General features: G+C 44.0%; 1 protein-coding gene across 1 annotated transcript in view; it reads left to right on the forward strand.

Annotated features, from left to right (window-relative positions):
- Window positions 1–7,729: 7,729 nt before the first annotated feature.
- Window positions 7,730–18,017, forward strand: part of SPTBN2 (spectrin beta, non-erythrocytic 2) — a 183,006-nt gene continuing 172,718 nt past the window's right edge. Inside the window, exon 1 of the mRNA XM_077287515.1 lies at window positions 7,730–7,972. The gene's annotated coding sequence lies outside the window, so the exon portion shown is untranslated. The remainder of the gene's footprint in view (window positions 7,973–18,017) is intronic.

Below are 18,017 nucleotides of genomic sequence, written 5' to 3' on the forward strand. Positions count from 1 at the left end.
GTAGGAGACACCCTTAAGAAGGTGTAAACTATTTACAAGGAAGAGTTTGTATCATGCACGGTCCATGATTACTGCAGTTCTTTTAACTTGTGCAAACTTGAAGAACATAAATAAACAACAAGGATCCCGGGTCAGCAAAGGGATCCATAAGAATTAACCCTGGACGGGTTTAGCAGCAACAATCAGGAAACAAACAGTTAAGCAAAGAACTATATACATTTTCATGGTTTCGAGGTTTATTCTTGTTCTGGCGGTCTTGGTCCCTGACCCCCGACTACTGTGGCACGGATACCAGCGGCAGGCCCCGCAGGGACCACCAGGTCACCCGGTGTCTGAATTTGAAGACTGACCCTGCTGGCGAGTTCGGGAGCTACTACAAAGCGCACAGTGGAGACAGTAACGAGATCTGGCAAATCTGGATCAACCATAATTGGGGCCACAGGTGACACTCCCTCAGGCTCACATCGCTGAACATTCCGGGCACGCCATCCTTGTGCGTTCCAGTGACGGGTGTACGTCACCTGGTCCCCTTCTCGCAATGGTTCGCCTTCCCGATCACAGCAGGGAGTTTCCACGTCATAACTAGCAACGAAGACGTCAGTCGATAGACCCGGTTCCTGTATAGAGCCCCATCCTTTCCTTGGGTGGAAGGCCGACACCATTCCTCGCTTCACCACATCTTTCCTGCCAGGCACAGACTTCTTGCGTTGCGTCTCCCGTTGTTCAACTCCATCTCGCTGTTTCCAGTGCTGGAGCACGCATTGATTGTACTGGTCCCAGGTAAGTATCGCGATGGTGAGACCATCCACCGGAACCCCATCTTGCTCAACCCAGGGGGTGTCCCACCGGAACATCACTCCGTCCGGGCCCATCTCTATGGGCTCCTCCCACCTGGTTGGTAGTGGCGGCAACAACTTCCCGATCGCGCTGGGGCCGAGGACCACCCGCTCGATGGTGAACGAAGGATTACTGCTGCGGGGAGGATCGGTCGCGGGAGCGGGATCGAGCGTGGGGGCAGGGATATCTGTCGTACCTGCGCCTGATGTGGTTCCACTGGTGTCGATCCGGTCCGCTGACAAGAATGCTGGAGTCGGCTGCAGCCCGGACTGCGGCTCTTCCAATACGGTCCCCGGACGCGGCTCCGCTCGCTGTGGTTCCTCCTCCGCTGGCTCCGAGGTCGGGATTGGTGGACTCAGCTCCGCTATCTGTTCCAGGGGCTTCGGATCCTCCGGCTGCAGGGGACACGGGTCCGCCTCCGGTGAACGAGGGCAAACCGGGACTGCTCCTTCCCCGTTCCGGCACTCGCTGTTCTTCGTCATGGTCTGCTGATCGGTGGCAATGCATGCATCGGACTCCGCCATTTCTCCGGGGCCGAGCTTCTCCATCTCCGGCTTCCCGCTGTTGCAAATCAGGGGGTCGTCCTCTGCTTGAAGGCAGGTCCTCACTTTGCAGCCAGAAGCGCAGGGGGCGGTAGCCATTTCTCGCGCCACCCTGGTAGTCTCCTCCCATGGCACGCCCTCCTTCTTCTCTGGCGTAGCAATGGCGGCGGCTTTTAGCGCGAACTTTTGGCGGCAAGTGACAATCCACAGTCTTTGCAATAAAGTACAGTCCAAGCACAATAAATCACAGTTCCAAGGCACACATGACCTGATTCTTTAGGCTTAAGTAAATCCTGTTCGTGACGCCAAGTTTGGAGCGCCCCCACACCGCCGCAGGGCCGAGGGGTACCCGGAGCCGGGCCTCTGGGTCTCAGTCCTGGGGTTGTCACGGTGGCTAGACCCGGTCCGTGGCCCTGTCTGTCAGTGGGGGACGTCCGGTGCAATAAGTGGTGTTGTAACGGTGCAGTTGTGGGGTGCAGGTCGCGGTAAATAATGAGGACACCAGGTTGCAGTCTCTTTACCTCTTTACTGAAGATCTCTGAGTCCTCAGTCCAGAATACGGTTCACCAGGCTGCGCAAGTCCGGCCGGTCCAATGACACTTCCAGAGTTCTCTTCACAGGAGGAAATCTGTGCCTTCCCCCTAGCGCTATGTGTTGTAGTCCTTCCCTGCTGTGCTTACGGAAAGTACCCCACAACTGTTGTGTCTGTTTCTGATGTTCCCTCACAACTCGATTAGATGATGTTCTGCTAATCCTCCATCCCTCCCTGAGGTTCGGGTAGGAACGGCACCCGTTTGACGGGTAGGCCTGGAGTTCTTCCGGGACCCTAGAGACGCCCCTCTCCCGCAATTGCCTCCCAAGACTTCATAGGTGATATGTGTTAGACAGCCCGCCTGAGACTGACTGCCCTGCCGCTGTTTGGAGTATTGCTTGAAGCTGAATGTTATTCTACTCCCTCGGCGTTCCGGCCACCGGTAGTGCGCCTCAGTAGGATGTTGCTTCGGTCTTACAGCACCACTCCTACTGGTATTTCTCCTTTGCTTGATCTCGTTTCTCACTCAGCACAATCTATCTCTCTTCTTATCCTTTCTTGGGCACCGCCGCTACCCGGAGCAGGCACGGTCCCGTTACGTTCGTTCTCGTTGCCAAGCCTCTGTCAGGATCCCACCCCTGACAGAGACCCTACTGTATGTTCCCCTGCAACACCCTCTGCCACAAGGTGTTGCCTGGTTCCAACCCAGTCAGCTTTCTGATCTAACTTCCTGCCTGACCCCCAGTTTACCCACTATGGTGGGGAGTGGCCTAATGAATAGCACCCTTAGCTCCCCCCGGAGGCCCGACTGTGAAATGTATTGGTGTCTGTGATACCTGATCAGATGAACTCCTTCAGTGCCATCGGACGCACCATAGCTCCCCATAGTGGCGGAGCCACAGTACTGCAACGACCAGGACTCTGGGGCGCTGCCCCATCTATCTCTTTGGAGAGATCTTACATGCTTCTCCAGCTTTCCAGTTGAAAAGAAGGACTAGTGCCCCGTATTTTGGCAACCGTGGGGAGTCATAACCCTATATGCCTTTATTTCATTGTAGTAACTATTTTCATACATATAGAAAGCCTGTGTATTAGATGCATTTCACTGTGCCATTCAGTGAGGATCTGACAGAAGAGAACCCATTTGTGACCAGGGCCATAGTCATCACTAGTAAGACGTGCATATATCTTCATTTTGAACACTTACAACCTATGAAAAGCTATATCGTTAAAAAAAAAGTGCATTACTAGTGTTACCATGACAGGTGCAACTATACCGGATGGAGGAGATGAAATTGCAACCAACCCTGGAGCCAAGTGAGGCCAATGTGTCTTTTTGGCCCATAAGAGAAGACCTAATACTAGTAAAGACCTGAGATAGTTGTGGGTCTGTTGGAGATTTTACATCCATTCCCAAACAACAAGGTTCAAGTTATGGCACTGGCTTGCTTTTATCTTCATGGTCAACCCCATTAATTGGAAAGATTGAAGAAGGTGCTCTACCTTTCACCACTATTTCTATGTCAGTATCATGGTGGCACATTACTACATTCCTTAGAGTTAACCATAGAGGCTACATGTGTTTAACCTACCAGTACAAATTCTCATTTTTTTTCTATGAAATCTCAGCTCAAGAAATACCTAAGTGACTCTGCTCCTTCAAGTTAGGATCACAACCAGATAGGAAGAGGTTTTCACCTTATTGTTCCATATGCCGATTTTCTCAGTCATAGAATGAAACAGGAACATAGATTTGACCATTTTTTTCTTGATTATCATCTTTCTGACTAATCAATTCATGGTAAACCCAGTAGTGAACTCGGTGAAAGAATTTGATAATTTGTATCCATTTGATTAAACCTCACATATGGACTAAAAAACTTTAGGTATGGACTAAAATACCTCAGTCCATTTTTAGTGCTCCACACATTATGAAATATTGAAGTAGGTATAGAGTTTATCATTTATTCTCAGTCTCTCCAAACTCTAAATAATATATGCTATATACGGGAAACATAAAGTGAGGTATCCTACAGAGAATAATGTAATGTACTATTAGCATACATGTGGACTTTTTATTAAGAAGAAGACGTTTTCTTGTTCCACAGTTTATGAATTGAAGAAATTATTGCCATAAAATACTAAGCGGATGAAATGTGTCTGGTGTTGGGGTTTTGTGTAATTATTTCTTGTTTTGCACAAGTAAAAGTAATTGAAATATTTTATTGGTGGGTTCAGGTGTGTATACTGCATGGAAAAATTTATTGGGGCACCAATTAATTGTTGCATTCCAGTTTTGCATACAGCCTCATTACCCCCTGTGTATAAAGTTTCACTTTGCTTCCCCTAGTGTATAACATCCATCCGGCCCTTCAATCGGTGTATAACATCTAGCCCTTCGCCCTGAGCATGTAACATCCGGCCCCTTGCTCCCCCAGTGTATAACATCTGGCCTCACACCCGGTGTATAACATCCAGCCCCTCACTCCCTGGTGTAAAATATCTGGCCCCCCTGCCGCTGGTGTATAACATTTGTCCCCTTGACAACCAGTGTATAACATCAGACCCCACACCCCCCAGTGTATAACATCTAACCCTTGACCTCGGTGTATAACATCTGGCTCCTCACTTCCCGGTGTATAACATCTGGCCGTTGCCACCGTGTATAATATCAGGCCCCTCACCCCCTTTGTGTATAACATCCAGCCCTTCAACCAGTGGATAACGTCTGGCCCTTCACCCCCCAGCATATAACATCCGGTCTCTCACATCCGGTGTATAACATCCAGCCCCTCGCCCTCCCCTCGATGTATAACATCCAGCCCCTCACCCCGGGTGTATAACATCCGGCCCCTCACACCCCTCGGTGTATAACATCCAGCCCTTCACCTACTGGTGTATAACAACAACTTGCCCCCCCCCCCCCCCCCCCCCCGTGTATAGTGGAGTGATGTAAAGCCACCACCACCACTGGACCCTGGAGCAGAGGAATTAAGCTTCTATACACGTTTCCCAGTTCAAACTACTAACACTGATCTACAAAGCCATCCACAACCTGTCCCCTCCCTATATCTCTGAACTAATCTCCCACTATCTTCCCTCATGTAATCTTCAATCCTCCCAAGACCTCCTTCTCTCCTCCACACTTATTTGTTCCTCACACAACCGCCTCCAAGATTTCTCCCGAATATCCCCCATCCTCTGGAATTCCACGCCTCAACACGTCCAATTATCCACCACCCTCGGATCCTTCAGACGGAACCTGAAAACCCATCTCTTCAGGAAAGCCTACAGCCTACAATAACCATTCTGCCGCCTCACCAACCACCCGAGCTGCCGCCACTTCATCGACCACCCAAGCTGCCGCCACGTCACCGACCACCCGAGCTGCCGCCACGCCACCGACCACCCGAGCTGCCGCCACGTCACTGATCACCCGAGCTGCCGCCACATCACCGACCACCCAAGCTGCCGCCACGTCACTGACCACCCGAGCTGCCGCCTCACCACCACCAGTGCTGCAGCACACCAACCTCCTGTCTCTTCCCCATTATCCTGAAGAATGTAAGTCCGCAAGGACAGGGTCCTCTCCCCTCTGTACCAGTCTGTCACTGTAAATTTGTTTACTGTTAACGATATCTATAACCCTGTATGTAACCCCTTTCTCATGTACAGCACCATGGAATTAATGGTACTATATAAATAAATAATAATAATTGGGCATCTGATGGGCAATTATGGGTTTGGCAAACACCAACAAATGTTACCTGCTGCCTGCATTTTGCCAGCTGTACATTTTTTAATGTTTCAGCTACCAAGACATTTTGGACAATTGTAGCTTTCAACTTTGAGGGAATAGATTGCGGAAGGCACTTTTCTGTTCCCTATCACTATGGTCTCGTAATTCTGGACCTCCAGGGACGCTGCAGTTCTGGACTATGACAGTGCTGGAGGATAATGGGCTCCCGGTCGCTTCACGTTTGATTCTTCTTAAACCTTGGGCAGTTGCTATTCATATTTTTTTCCTCAACATGTTTTTTGCTTCGCTGTTGACTGTTTGCAAATAAAGTTTGATGGTTCTGTGATCTCACCCCAATATCTTAGTGAATTCAAGAGCTCCACATTCATTTTGTTTTGTGATTGCCTTCAATATATCTATGTGAGGATCATTTATTTTTATTGTTTCGGCTTTCAGAGCACTATACAGAGTAATATATCAAATTTGAGCACTGCCACCATTGTAGCAAATGAGTTCTTGAAGTTTCCTCTCTCTTCTTATCATTTCATGATCAACACTGAGTGATATGGAAAACTGGAAGCGTTTAGGAATCACAGTGACTCGGCCATGAACTGAAGACCACGGAAAGTTAAGGAGCTGGGTCATCGATTGCTCAGGAGCATAGAACAAAAAAGTTACTAATGCTCTGCTGACTCCGTAACTGCTCAAGAAGACATTTGTAATACCCTCAGTGACTGGCTGGTACATTGGTAGGAGGTTGTGGAAAGCCATTCATGTTCCTTGTAACAGCCATTGCAGGATACGGAGTGTTACATTACAGCACTTCAGATTCAATCACTTAATGGATGGACTGGCCAATGCACTGGGGTTAGTGTTTCTCTGTTCAGGAGGACCCCTCTCTATGATTTTGTCACAAGTTAAAAGGAAGCTCTCACTAATCCATCCTGAATGCAGCAGGATCATATTTCTTTCCAACTGCTACACCGATGCCTCCACCCTGTGCCAGCCATTAGACTGGTTACCCATCCACTACAGAGTCCAATAGACACTTATCTCTCTCACCAACAATGCTCTCCACGGTTCAGCACCACCCAACATCTCCTCCCTCATCTCATTCTACCACCCTACCAGTGCCATCCGTTCCGCTAATGACCTAAGACTAAAATCCGCAATAATCTGAACCTCACATTCCTGTTACCACAGCTTCTCACAAGCTGCACCAGTTCTCTGAAATGCACTACCCCCGTCAATCCAATTAATTCCCAGTGTCCACAGTTTTAAGTGTGGCCTAAAAATGCATTTCATGAGACTGGTCTATGACCTCACCACACTTATGTAACTATTCCCGTTTTGCGCTGCCAAAATATTCTTCCAAATCTGGTCTGTTGTTGCATCTGTTCACACACCCTTCATGCAGTACTAAAAACTTATAGACTATATACAGTGCTAACCACTGACCCACCATATACAGTGATAACCACTGAGACAATATACAGTGCTAACCACTGACCCACCATATACAGTGATAACCACTGAGACAATATACAGTGCTAACCACTAAGCCACCATTTACAGTGCTGACACTGAGCCACCATATACAGTGCTAATCACTGAGCCACCATATACAGTGCTAACCACTGAGCCACCATTTACAGTGCTAACCACTGAGCCACCATTTACAGTGCTAACCACTGAGCCACCATGCTGTCCTAATTGTACCACGACTTGCACGAAAACTGTGATTTTATTTCTCGCTTTTTGAAAATTTTAATTTTAGTCATTCAGATCTACTTTCCTTCAATTCTATAAAATCCTACCGAATATACAAAAAATACGAAACAATCCCTCGATATTCTGAGTGTAACACGTTAGTATCGGTTTCCTAAACCGTTAATATCATTACATCTAAATAGAGGTGGGCTAAAGTCCGTGCAGCAGCCATGTGTCCAGCCTTCCCTCTCTGCAGCTCATTTGGTGCTGGCTATTACCCCTCACTTTTCTGTGCATCCCTTTCTCTACCCATCTTGTCCTCCTCCCTCGCCCCTCCATCCACACAGCGGCCCTGCCCCCTCCATCCTTTCTCTACAGAAGCTATGACATCGGATTCATTCTATCCCTCCCTCTCCCTTGCTTCTGTACCAGGCTCATAAACAGCTCTGCCTGCTGCACATTTAATATCCTTTTTTTTTTCTGTCCATTTGTATTATATTCCCCCCATTTGTCCATGTTCCAGGCCTGGTCTGTTTTCTTTAGGATGCCTCTCCTTGTACACCGCCTCTTCTTTTTGTAAGCACCAGGCCTATGATTCTACATGCAGGAAAGGTAGGTTCCATCTGCTGATTTCAGCCATTCCTGGGTTAGAAGCCAGTGGCCTGGCTCTGCATGTGTTCTACCTTTTCCATTCTTCGACCCTTCGTCGATTGTCTTTTTTTTTTTGCCTGGAACCATTGCTTTTACATGGACCCAGATACAGAATGATATTGTTGACAGCGACCATTACAAAGCAGAGCTCCTTTTGTCTGTGTATGTTCATTCATGTATTATTGATGCTAAAACAATAGGGCTTATTTCGGATTAGGCGTTTGCAGCATAGCATCCTCCTTGCTCTCTGTGCTGGGGGGTTTGCTGTCATGTCATTATCCTGACCCATGTATGTAACATTCTGGTGATGCATCTTTTGTTAGGAAATGACCGATGAATACTAAAGGCTTTAAAGTGGCTGCAGCATTTCAGGTTCAGCTGTAATCCCGAAAGCTTAGAGATTATTCAACTTTACAATGTGGCAACATGTAACATAATGGAACCTTTCCTGATTTCTATTTATTTATTTTGCTTATTTATAATAATAGAATTTGTCAGGATCTTGTGTCGTCATTTCATTATATGTTATCTCGGTGGCCCATATGTATCGGAATCAGATACAACACGTTGATGTTCAGGAAGGAATATGTGGACACAATCTATTTGGCATCTCTGAATTAAGTGACGAGGTTTATTTATGATTTGATGGTTTTGATGTGAAGTCCTACTTTTCTGGGACTTTTTCTAGAAATTCTTAGGTCAATGCAGATATTTGTTTATACTGTTTTTTTTATAATCAGAGGTAGCAGATGCTGAAACTAGTCATTTACAGGAACACTGAACCCAACACTACCCATAATAGTACAGCATTGATAAACAAGCTGGTATTCAGCGGCTTAACTAGAGTCTGATGGACTGGGCCCCCCACCTGCATGTTGGTCAGATGTATGGGCCTTTGTAGCATCTTAGATCCTATAAAGACATAAATCTTTGCCCCAAAGTAATAATGTCCCTCATCCTGGGCCCCTTCCTGGTATAATGTCCCCCATCCTGGGACCCTTACTTGGATAATGTCCCCAATCCTTGTATAATGTCCCCATTCTGGTATAATGTCCCCCATACTGATATAATGTCCCCCATCCTGGTTTTATGTCCCTATTCTGGTATAATGCCTCCATTCTGGCATAATGCCATCATTCTAGTATAATGTTCCCCTATCTTGGTATAATATCCCCCATTCTGGTACCCTAGTATAATGTCCCCATTCTGCTACAATGTCACCCATCCTGGCATAATGTTCCCCACTCTGGTATATGTCCTCATTCTAGCATAATGTCTCCATCCTGGTATAATATCCCTATTCTAGTATAATGTCACCCATTCTAGTATAATGTCCCATATCCTGTTATATTATCCTCTCCTGTATAATGTCCCACATCCTGGTACAATGTCCCCATCCTGGTATAATGTCCAACATCCTGTGTAATGTCCCCATCCTGGTATAATATCCTCTATCCTGGTATAATATTCCCCATCGTGGTATACTGTCCTCTATCCTGGTATAATGTCCCCATCCTGGTATAATATCCTGTATCCTGGTATAATGTCCCCTATCCTGGTATAATATCCTCTATCCTGGTATAATATCCTGTATCCTGGTATAATATCCTCTATCCAGGTATAATGTCCCCATCCTGGTATAATATCCTCTATCCTGGCATAGTGTCCCCCATCCTGGTATAATGTCTCCCATCCTGGTATAATGTTCTCCATCCTGGTATAATATCCTCTATCCTGGTATAATGTCCCCATCATGGTATAATGTCCCCATCCTAGTATAATTTTCCCCATCCTGGTATAATGTCCCCCATCCTGGTATAATGTCTCCCATCCTGGTATAATGTTCTCCAATCTGGTATAATATCCTCTATCCTGGTATAATGTCCCCATCATGGTATAATATCCTCTATCCAGGTATAATGTCTTCATCCTGGTATAATATCCTCAGTCTTGGCATAATATCCCCATCATGGTATAATGTTCTCCATCCTGGTATAATATCCTCTATCCTGGTATAATGTCCCCATCATGGTATAATGTCCCCATCCTGGTATAATGTCTCATGCAGCATGGTGTCCTCTTCTTTACCTGGTACAGGCCTTAAGCGTGGCGGCACAAACAGTGTATGACATCACTGCCATGCACCTCGCATCACTGGCAAGTTGACGTCTGCTGCCGGCCTCTGATTGGCCGGCGGCGAGTATTTCAATGCAGGGAGTCGACGGATCTCTGTGCCACAATACATTTCAGCTGAATGTGCGTCCAAGGACACACATCCAGATGAAATTGGCGTCGGCGGCCCCCCTCCTGCAAGGGACCATTTATGTTCGCACTATCTGCGGCCGCGATCATTACTGGTATTCAGTTCATGTAAATGAATGATATGTGACAACAAGTAGTGATCTTAGAGGCAGACATATTTCGGGACTTCCTGTCAATAATGAAGGGCATGAACGTTAGCCTATCCCCAGCGGAAATGGCTGATAATCTAGAAAAATAGATTGCATTCAACTTGCAAGCACAAATGTAAAAACGTTAGACTGGCAGTTTCTTGTGTGTCTTATAATAAGTTTACCTGCAGTCCCATGTAAAATCTCAGATTTTATCATCTGATCTGATAGATTGGCCCCAATGACTCATCTTCTATACATCCATATAAATGACCGTTCTTTATCTCATAAAGAGAGGGCGGCCCGGTTAAGTGATGAGAGCTTCAAAATTATAACATTATGGGATAAGTGAACTATGTGATATTAATCCACTTTGCCTGTGAAGGGAGGGAGACCCAGCTGTTCTGAGACCCCACAAGGATCAAAAGGCTTTATATTGTTACATATAATCTCATTTAGTTCATTCTGCCTGGGTGGTTTTACTTTAGATTAATCCTTCAAAGATTTAGTTATTCTTCCCGTTAACAGAATTATCTGCAAAAAAAATGAAAAAATTAATAAAAGCAGATTTTAGCTAATAATTTCCATTTTTGGTGATTTGTTTTACTGTGAAGTTATTATTGTGTTTCAGATTTTTTTCTTACTATTAAGTATAAATTCTTTTTTTTTACAATGGAGTTTGCAAACTTATTCGGATACATGTGTAGGATGATGGCAAATGGCTGTTGATATAGAGGAATTCCATGTGGCATCCATTTGGGGCTGGTATGTGGTTACCACATGAAAGCTGTACGAGATGAAAGCTGACGGTGTCGCTGACAGCAGCTACGAGGCCTCCTGCTGTCACTCGTGGCAGGAAATATGGAGCAGGGTTATCTTTACGATGTAATATTAGGAACTTGTGTAAAACATTCCATAGAAGTGAATTCGTAGAATTTACATCTTTTACAACCTGATTCCGTAAACAAACTTTAAGGGGTTTTCCGATCTACACGAATCCAGTAGATAGTTGACCTCTAGGTGTACAGTATTGGAAAATTGGTTGATAATTGTTAGATAAGTATTGGTCCCATTGCTGGGACTCCCACCAATCACCAGATCTGGACACTTGTGTCCTGCATTTTGCCTGGCCATAAAACCATGGCCAGGTGGAGCTGAATGAAATAAATGGTGACGCTCCTTTCTAAGTCTGTTGCACTCGGGAAGGCCGCTAAGCCCAGCACTGTGTTCGGCTAGCTTTGTATGTTTTGTGCCATAGATTTGCATTGGGCTAGCAGAGACCATGCACGACCAGCCCTCCTGCCCATCAGGGGAAAACTAGTGGAGAATGGGGTACACAAATGCCAAGTTCTGGCAATGTATGGGGGTCCCCAGCCATGACACCACTCCAATCTTGCCATTATTATATATCCAGTACATTTATGTAAACCTGAAAACCTTTAAAGGAAATCTTACGCATTAGTCAAAAGTTGGCCAACACACGTTTCAATCAAAATGTTCGTTCATTGGGTGAAAATTAATATTTAATGATTGTTTTAAATGGCTGGTGACACATTGTCTGTAGAGAAATCGCTAGACCTTGACCTATCTTTCTAGAAAAGAACAAACTGAGAACATTCCCAGAAATTCAATATGTGTACGGACAGTTTAAATGACTGCAACTGCTAATATGAACTAAAATGTATATGACGGCATTGGTGTAACAGTCGTTCAACCATCAGCATATGTTTTTGTATAGAGTTGGCCAGACAAGTGTTGGATTTTTGATCCCAATAAAATAATTGACATATTGACCTAAAGCAGATCAAACTTTATGCTGCCGTGCTGTTTCAATTCCTAATTCAAGCTCCTTTTGAAGCTCCTTTCATCTGCTGCTCAGTAAGGTTGATACACTGGTTTCGAATAATCTGTATGGGGACTTAACCTTTTGGAGCATCTTAGAATCCTTCACATGCCCAGGTTGTTTGATTTCAGTGTACGGATCTTGCTGAGCAGCAGCTGAAAGGAGCTTCTAAAGGAGCTTGAACTTGGCATTGAAACAGCACTTGAAGCCTAGAGTTTGGGAGAGAATTAGGCAAAATACATTAACGGAGTATTTTACAAACACTCATAACTTTGGAATGACTGATGAATAATTATATTCATAAAAACAGTTTAGGTACTCTATTAATCTATAGGTCTGTATAGTACCTCTGTGAAAATCTGATATTATATGGAAGCATGCAATGGAACATGAAACAATTTATTTTCTCACAGATTCAGCATACTGTATTATGGAGGTATCCTCCACTAGAAGCAATATACTCAAAGACTCCTACTGCAGCACATGAAATGTCTATAGCCACATGACATAGAAACATAGTGATAGCATGTGTCACTGTATAGGCTCCATGATCATGATTTTTCAAGGTTTAATCTTTAACTCAAGCTCCTTTAGAAGCTGCTTTCAACTGCTGCTCAGCAAGATCGATACACTATGTTTAGTAGCAGTTGTGCTCGCATTACAGCTCTGTTACAGATGTTTCTGAAAGTGCAAATTGGTTCAACTTGATTGGCATGTATCTTTTTTTCAACCATTTGTGAAAAATAGCAGGAATCCAGACATTTTTCAGATTAAAAATATGCAAAAACTTTATTGTAGAGTTAAATTAAACAGGACATTCCCAGTACTGTAAAAATATAAAAAGCTGTTCTGACACGTTTCGAACTAATCCATAGGATGAGTATTAGTTCGAAATGCGTAGAAAAAAAAGTTAATATTTTTACAGCACTATTTTATCTACAATAAAGTTTTTGCATATTTTTAATCTGAAAAATGGCTATTTTTCACCCCGATTGCTACCATTTTTCAGGAGAGGTTTTATCCATGCCGAGGATAGCTGGCAATTTCATTATGGGTGAGCTGGATCACAACTTTTTCTTATGTGCCTCATAAACAACAATCGACACAGATGTCCTACCAATCTAATATCAACGGCTCTTTTTTTAAGAATACGTCAACAATTTTAAAGTAATTGTCCCATAAAGAAAATTGTCTAACCATAGCTGTAGCTGAAACGCATTGGTTTGATAACCAAGAGGAACCTCAAGCATTTTTAATGATGCCAACTAAACATTGAAGTTTCAATCTACCTTCAATCTTTCTCTGAAGATTTTATTTATCGCCTATCCATAGCATTTTTGATAATTGTATGATCATTGGGGGTCCTGATGTTGTGTTCTCCACTGATTATGAGAACAAGGGTCCCAAAATAGTCGTGCTTAGTGGGAAAAACAAGATAATAATCTTGAAGCTGTGATACCTTTTAAAATAGTTCTGAGCATGTGCAACAACTGCTCCATTCACATTCTATAATAGTGAAACATAAAGTCAATTCATATGAGGGATTGCTCCCCGTTCTCGGGATCACGGCGTCTCACCAGTCATACATTGACCATCTATTTTGTGGATAAGTGATAAATGTTGTTTATAGGACAACCCCTTTAAGGCCCCAAATAACCCTTTTATTAACTGTTCCATATGGGAAGACATCCAGAAATTGATGTTTCCTGATGTGGGCACTTAAGAGATAGATGTGAATCTCGAACGTTGGAACATGTACAAGTAAGCCATTTGTTTGTCAATCAGTTTCCTTCTGTTACGAGGGATTCCGATCCAAGTTTGCTTTGAGTCTTGGAGATTATTCAATTTGAGGATTAAGTCCCCTCCGTTTTTAGACCTTGAGGGTCTCAGCTTTGAGACAAAAGGACAAAAAGTAGCAGGATGTGAAAATGACGCCTTTCAGATTACTAGCAAGAAGAGTTTAGGGTTGATAAAATATATATCCATCTATATATGAGATCACGCGGACGCATTTATTATAAATTAAGCAACACAAATGACTCATTTTGTTAATTTATTCATTTTCTGATTTGGATACAAATATATGTGCATATATTAACCGCTTCACTATCCGGCAATGTTCAGGGTTTTTTTATTTTTGGTTTCTCCTCCCCTTCTTTTAAGAGCCATAACATACTGAACATGTCCAATATTGTCCGAGACCCTGATCTTTTAATTACTCCCACTTAATCCCTTAGATTCCTTGGTTAATAGCGGCTATGACATCTAAGCGGTTGGACAGAAACTGAGGACTCTTAGGTTGTGCGATCACCTATTAGGCAAGAATAATGCTGACAAGTCTAATACCCCGCACTTCAGAAGTATTGCATTTTTGCATTTTATTATTTAAGTGTTCAAGCCATCAAAGCCTCAAAGAGGAAAAAAAATTTAAAAAGTGTAATAAAATGTTTACAAATATTAGCCAAAAATTGAAGAAAAAAAAAATCCAATTGAAAATGCTTTATCATGGAAAAAAAAAAAAAAAGAAAAATATACATAATTGGTATTTCCATGTCTGTAATGAGGTAAGCTATAAAATGATCACATTATTTACAGCCTCCGCTCCAAAAAAAAAGGAAAAACATCAAGGTTGAATTACTGTTTTTGTCCATCCCATCTCACAAATAAATCCTTAGAGAAAAAAAGTTATTAAACAGCTAACATATAACCCCAGTTGGTACCCCAAAAAATGTTAACTTGCCCCAAAAATAGGAACAATTCTCATATATTTATATAAAAGCAAGGAAAAAAAAGTAGTGGGAATAGAAAAAAACAATGTTTTTATTATACAAAAGTATTAAAAGAAAGGGAAAAAACTGTATAAATTTGGTAATGCCAATAATCGCAGTGACCAGCACAATAAAGTTAACGTAATTTACGCAGGTGTACGGCAGGTTACGTCACTGATTTGCACTCAGAGCATGTAATTTCATAAGATTTGTGCAAATTTTGCAAAAGACTTCAAACTCTACGGTGTAAATTATTCTACAGTATTTCTTAAAGGGATTCTCCAGAACCTTTTCCTAATGGCCTACCCTTAAGATAGGTCATCAATACCAGATCGATGGTAACAGCTGATTGGCGGGTCTGCTGAGTGTCGCACCACAACGATCTGGTATTGATGACCTATCCTAAGGGTAGGCCATCAATATTAAGGTACCAGATGCTCCCTTTAAGCTATATTTTACCATTCACCTTTCCACATGTCAGAGACAAGAGTCATGTTTCGCCAAAAAGTGCTTTCACAGGATTTAGGGCGGCCATATATATTAGATGAATGTTTAACAAACCTGCCAATTTTTTAGGGATGAAATGACCTTCTAACATATATCGGGGTGTCCCAGTACGTCCCCAATGGCAGAAGTAAGGAGAGACGTATCTGATTGATGAAATTTAACATTTCACAAATGATAAGTGACCAGAGGAGTCCGGCCGCAGCTTGTTCCATTCTCTCTTTGGAGAACCCATGCATGCTTGGTCAAGCCTGGTGTGCAAGTGTGTATGGGTCAGGTAAGAGATAGCCGTTAGGTAGTAGCTATCTAGGTTATATGGCCACCTTAAGTAATGTAGAAAGGCAGATGGATGAGGCCACTTTAGCTATATACGACCTGCCAACCTTTGTCTAAAGCTTTGCTTAATTGGATTAATGTGACAAGTTCATGGGGATAGCTGGATTTCCATTGAGTGACTCAGCGGCACGTCAGTTGTTGACTGATCAACTTTCGAGACACCACATTTCTCCTTCTTTTCATGTGTGGAACATAACAGAATGATGCGTGTGATACTGTGCAGCCTGTTAGTCCATTGATTTCCTAAAAAGTAGGTAAAATGAGGTTTACAAATCATCTGAAATGCATAATGTGATACATTTAGGATGTACTCTGCACCCAATCTTGACTGAAAGAAATGTAGAAATTTTTGCAAATTTATTAAAAAAAGAAAAACTGAAATATCACATGGTCATAAGTATTCAGACCCTCTGCTCAGTATTGAGTAGAAGCACCTTTTGAGCTAGTACAGCCATGAGTCTTCTTGGAATGATGCAACAAGTTTTTCACACCTGGATTTGGGGATCCTCTGCCATTCTTCCTTGCAGATCCTCTCCAGTTCTGTCAGGTTGGATGGTGAACATTGGAGGACAGCCGTTTTCAGGTCTCTCCGGAGATACTCAATTGGGTTTAGGTCAGGTCTCTAGCTGGACCAGTTAAGAATGGTCACAGAGTTGTTCTGAAGCCACTCCTTTGTTATTTTAGCTGTATGCTTAGGTCATTGTCTTGTTGGAAGGTGAACCTTCAGCCAAGTCTGAGGTCCAGAGCACTCTGGAAGAGGTTTTCATCCAGGATATCTCTGTACTTGGCCGCATTCTTATTTCCTTCAATGACAACCAGTCGACCTGTTCCTGCAGCTGAAAAACACCACATAACATGATGCTGCCACCACCATGCTTCACTGTTGGGATTGTATTGGGCAGGTGATGAGCAGTGCCTGGTTTTCTCCACACATACCGCTTAGAATTATCACCAAAAAGTTCTATCTTCATCTCATCAGACCAGAGAATCTTATTTCTCATAGTCTGGGAGTCCTTCATGTGTTTTTTAGCAAACTCTATGCGGGCTTTCATATGTCTTGCTCTGAGGAGAGGCTTCCGTCGGGCCACTCTGCCATAAAGGCCTGACTGGTGGAGGGCTGCAGTGATAGCTGACTTTGTGGAACTTTCTCCCATCTGCCTACTACATCTCTGGAGCTCAGCCACAGTGATCTTGGAGTTCTTCTTTACCTCTCTCACCAAGGCTCTTCTCCCATGATTGCTCAGTTTGGCTGGATGACCAGGTCTAGGAAGACTTCTGGTGGTCCCAAACTTCTTCCATTTAAGGATTATGGAGGCCATTGTGCTCTTAGGAACCTTGAGTACTGCAGAAATTTTTTTGTCACCTTGGCCAGATCTGTGCCTTGTCACAATTCTGTTTCTGAGCTCCTTGGCCTGTTCCTTTGACCTCATGATTTTCATTTGGTCTGACATGCACTGTGAGCTGTGAGGTCTTAGGGTACCGTCACACAGTGGCATTTTCATCGCTACGACAGCACGATTCGTGACGTTCTAGCGATATAGTTACGATATCGCTGTGTCTGACACGCTACTGCGATCAGGGACCCTGCTGAGAATCGTACGTCGTAGCAGATAGTTTGGAACTTTATTTCGTCGCTGGATCTCCCGCTGTCATCGCTGGATCGTTGTGTGTGACAGCGATCCAGCGATGCGTTCGCTTGTAACCAGGGTAAACATCGGGTTACTAAGCGCAGGGCCGCGCTTAGTAACCCGATGTTTACCGTGGTTACCAGCATAAAAGTTAAAAAAAACAAACCGTACATACCTTTCGGTGTCCTTCAGGTCCCTCAGGTCCCTTGCCGTCCGCTTCCCGCTCTGACTGTCTGCCGGCCGGAAAGTAAGAGCAGATCACAGCGGTGACGTCACCGCTGTGATCTGCTCTCACTGTACGGCGGCACTCAGTCAGAGCGGGAAACAGACTGCGAGGGACCTGACGGACACCGAAGGGTGAGTATGTACGTTTTTTTTTTTTTTTACTTTTACGCTGGTAACCACGGTAAACATCGGGTTACTAAGCGCGGCCCTGCGCTTAGTAACCCGATGTTTACCCTGGTTACCCGGGACCTTGGCATCGTTGGTCGCTGGAGAGCGGTCTGTGTGACAGCTCCCCAGCGACCACACAACGAC

This window comes from Ranitomeya variabilis, chromosome 2 (genome assembly GCF_051348905.1).
Source record: "Ranitomeya variabilis isolate aRanVar5 chromosome 2, aRanVar5.hap1, whole genome shotgun sequence".
In the NCBI taxonomy this organism is placed as follows: domain Eukaryota; kingdom Metazoa; phylum Chordata; class Amphibia; order Anura; family Dendrobatidae; genus Ranitomeya; species Ranitomeya variabilis.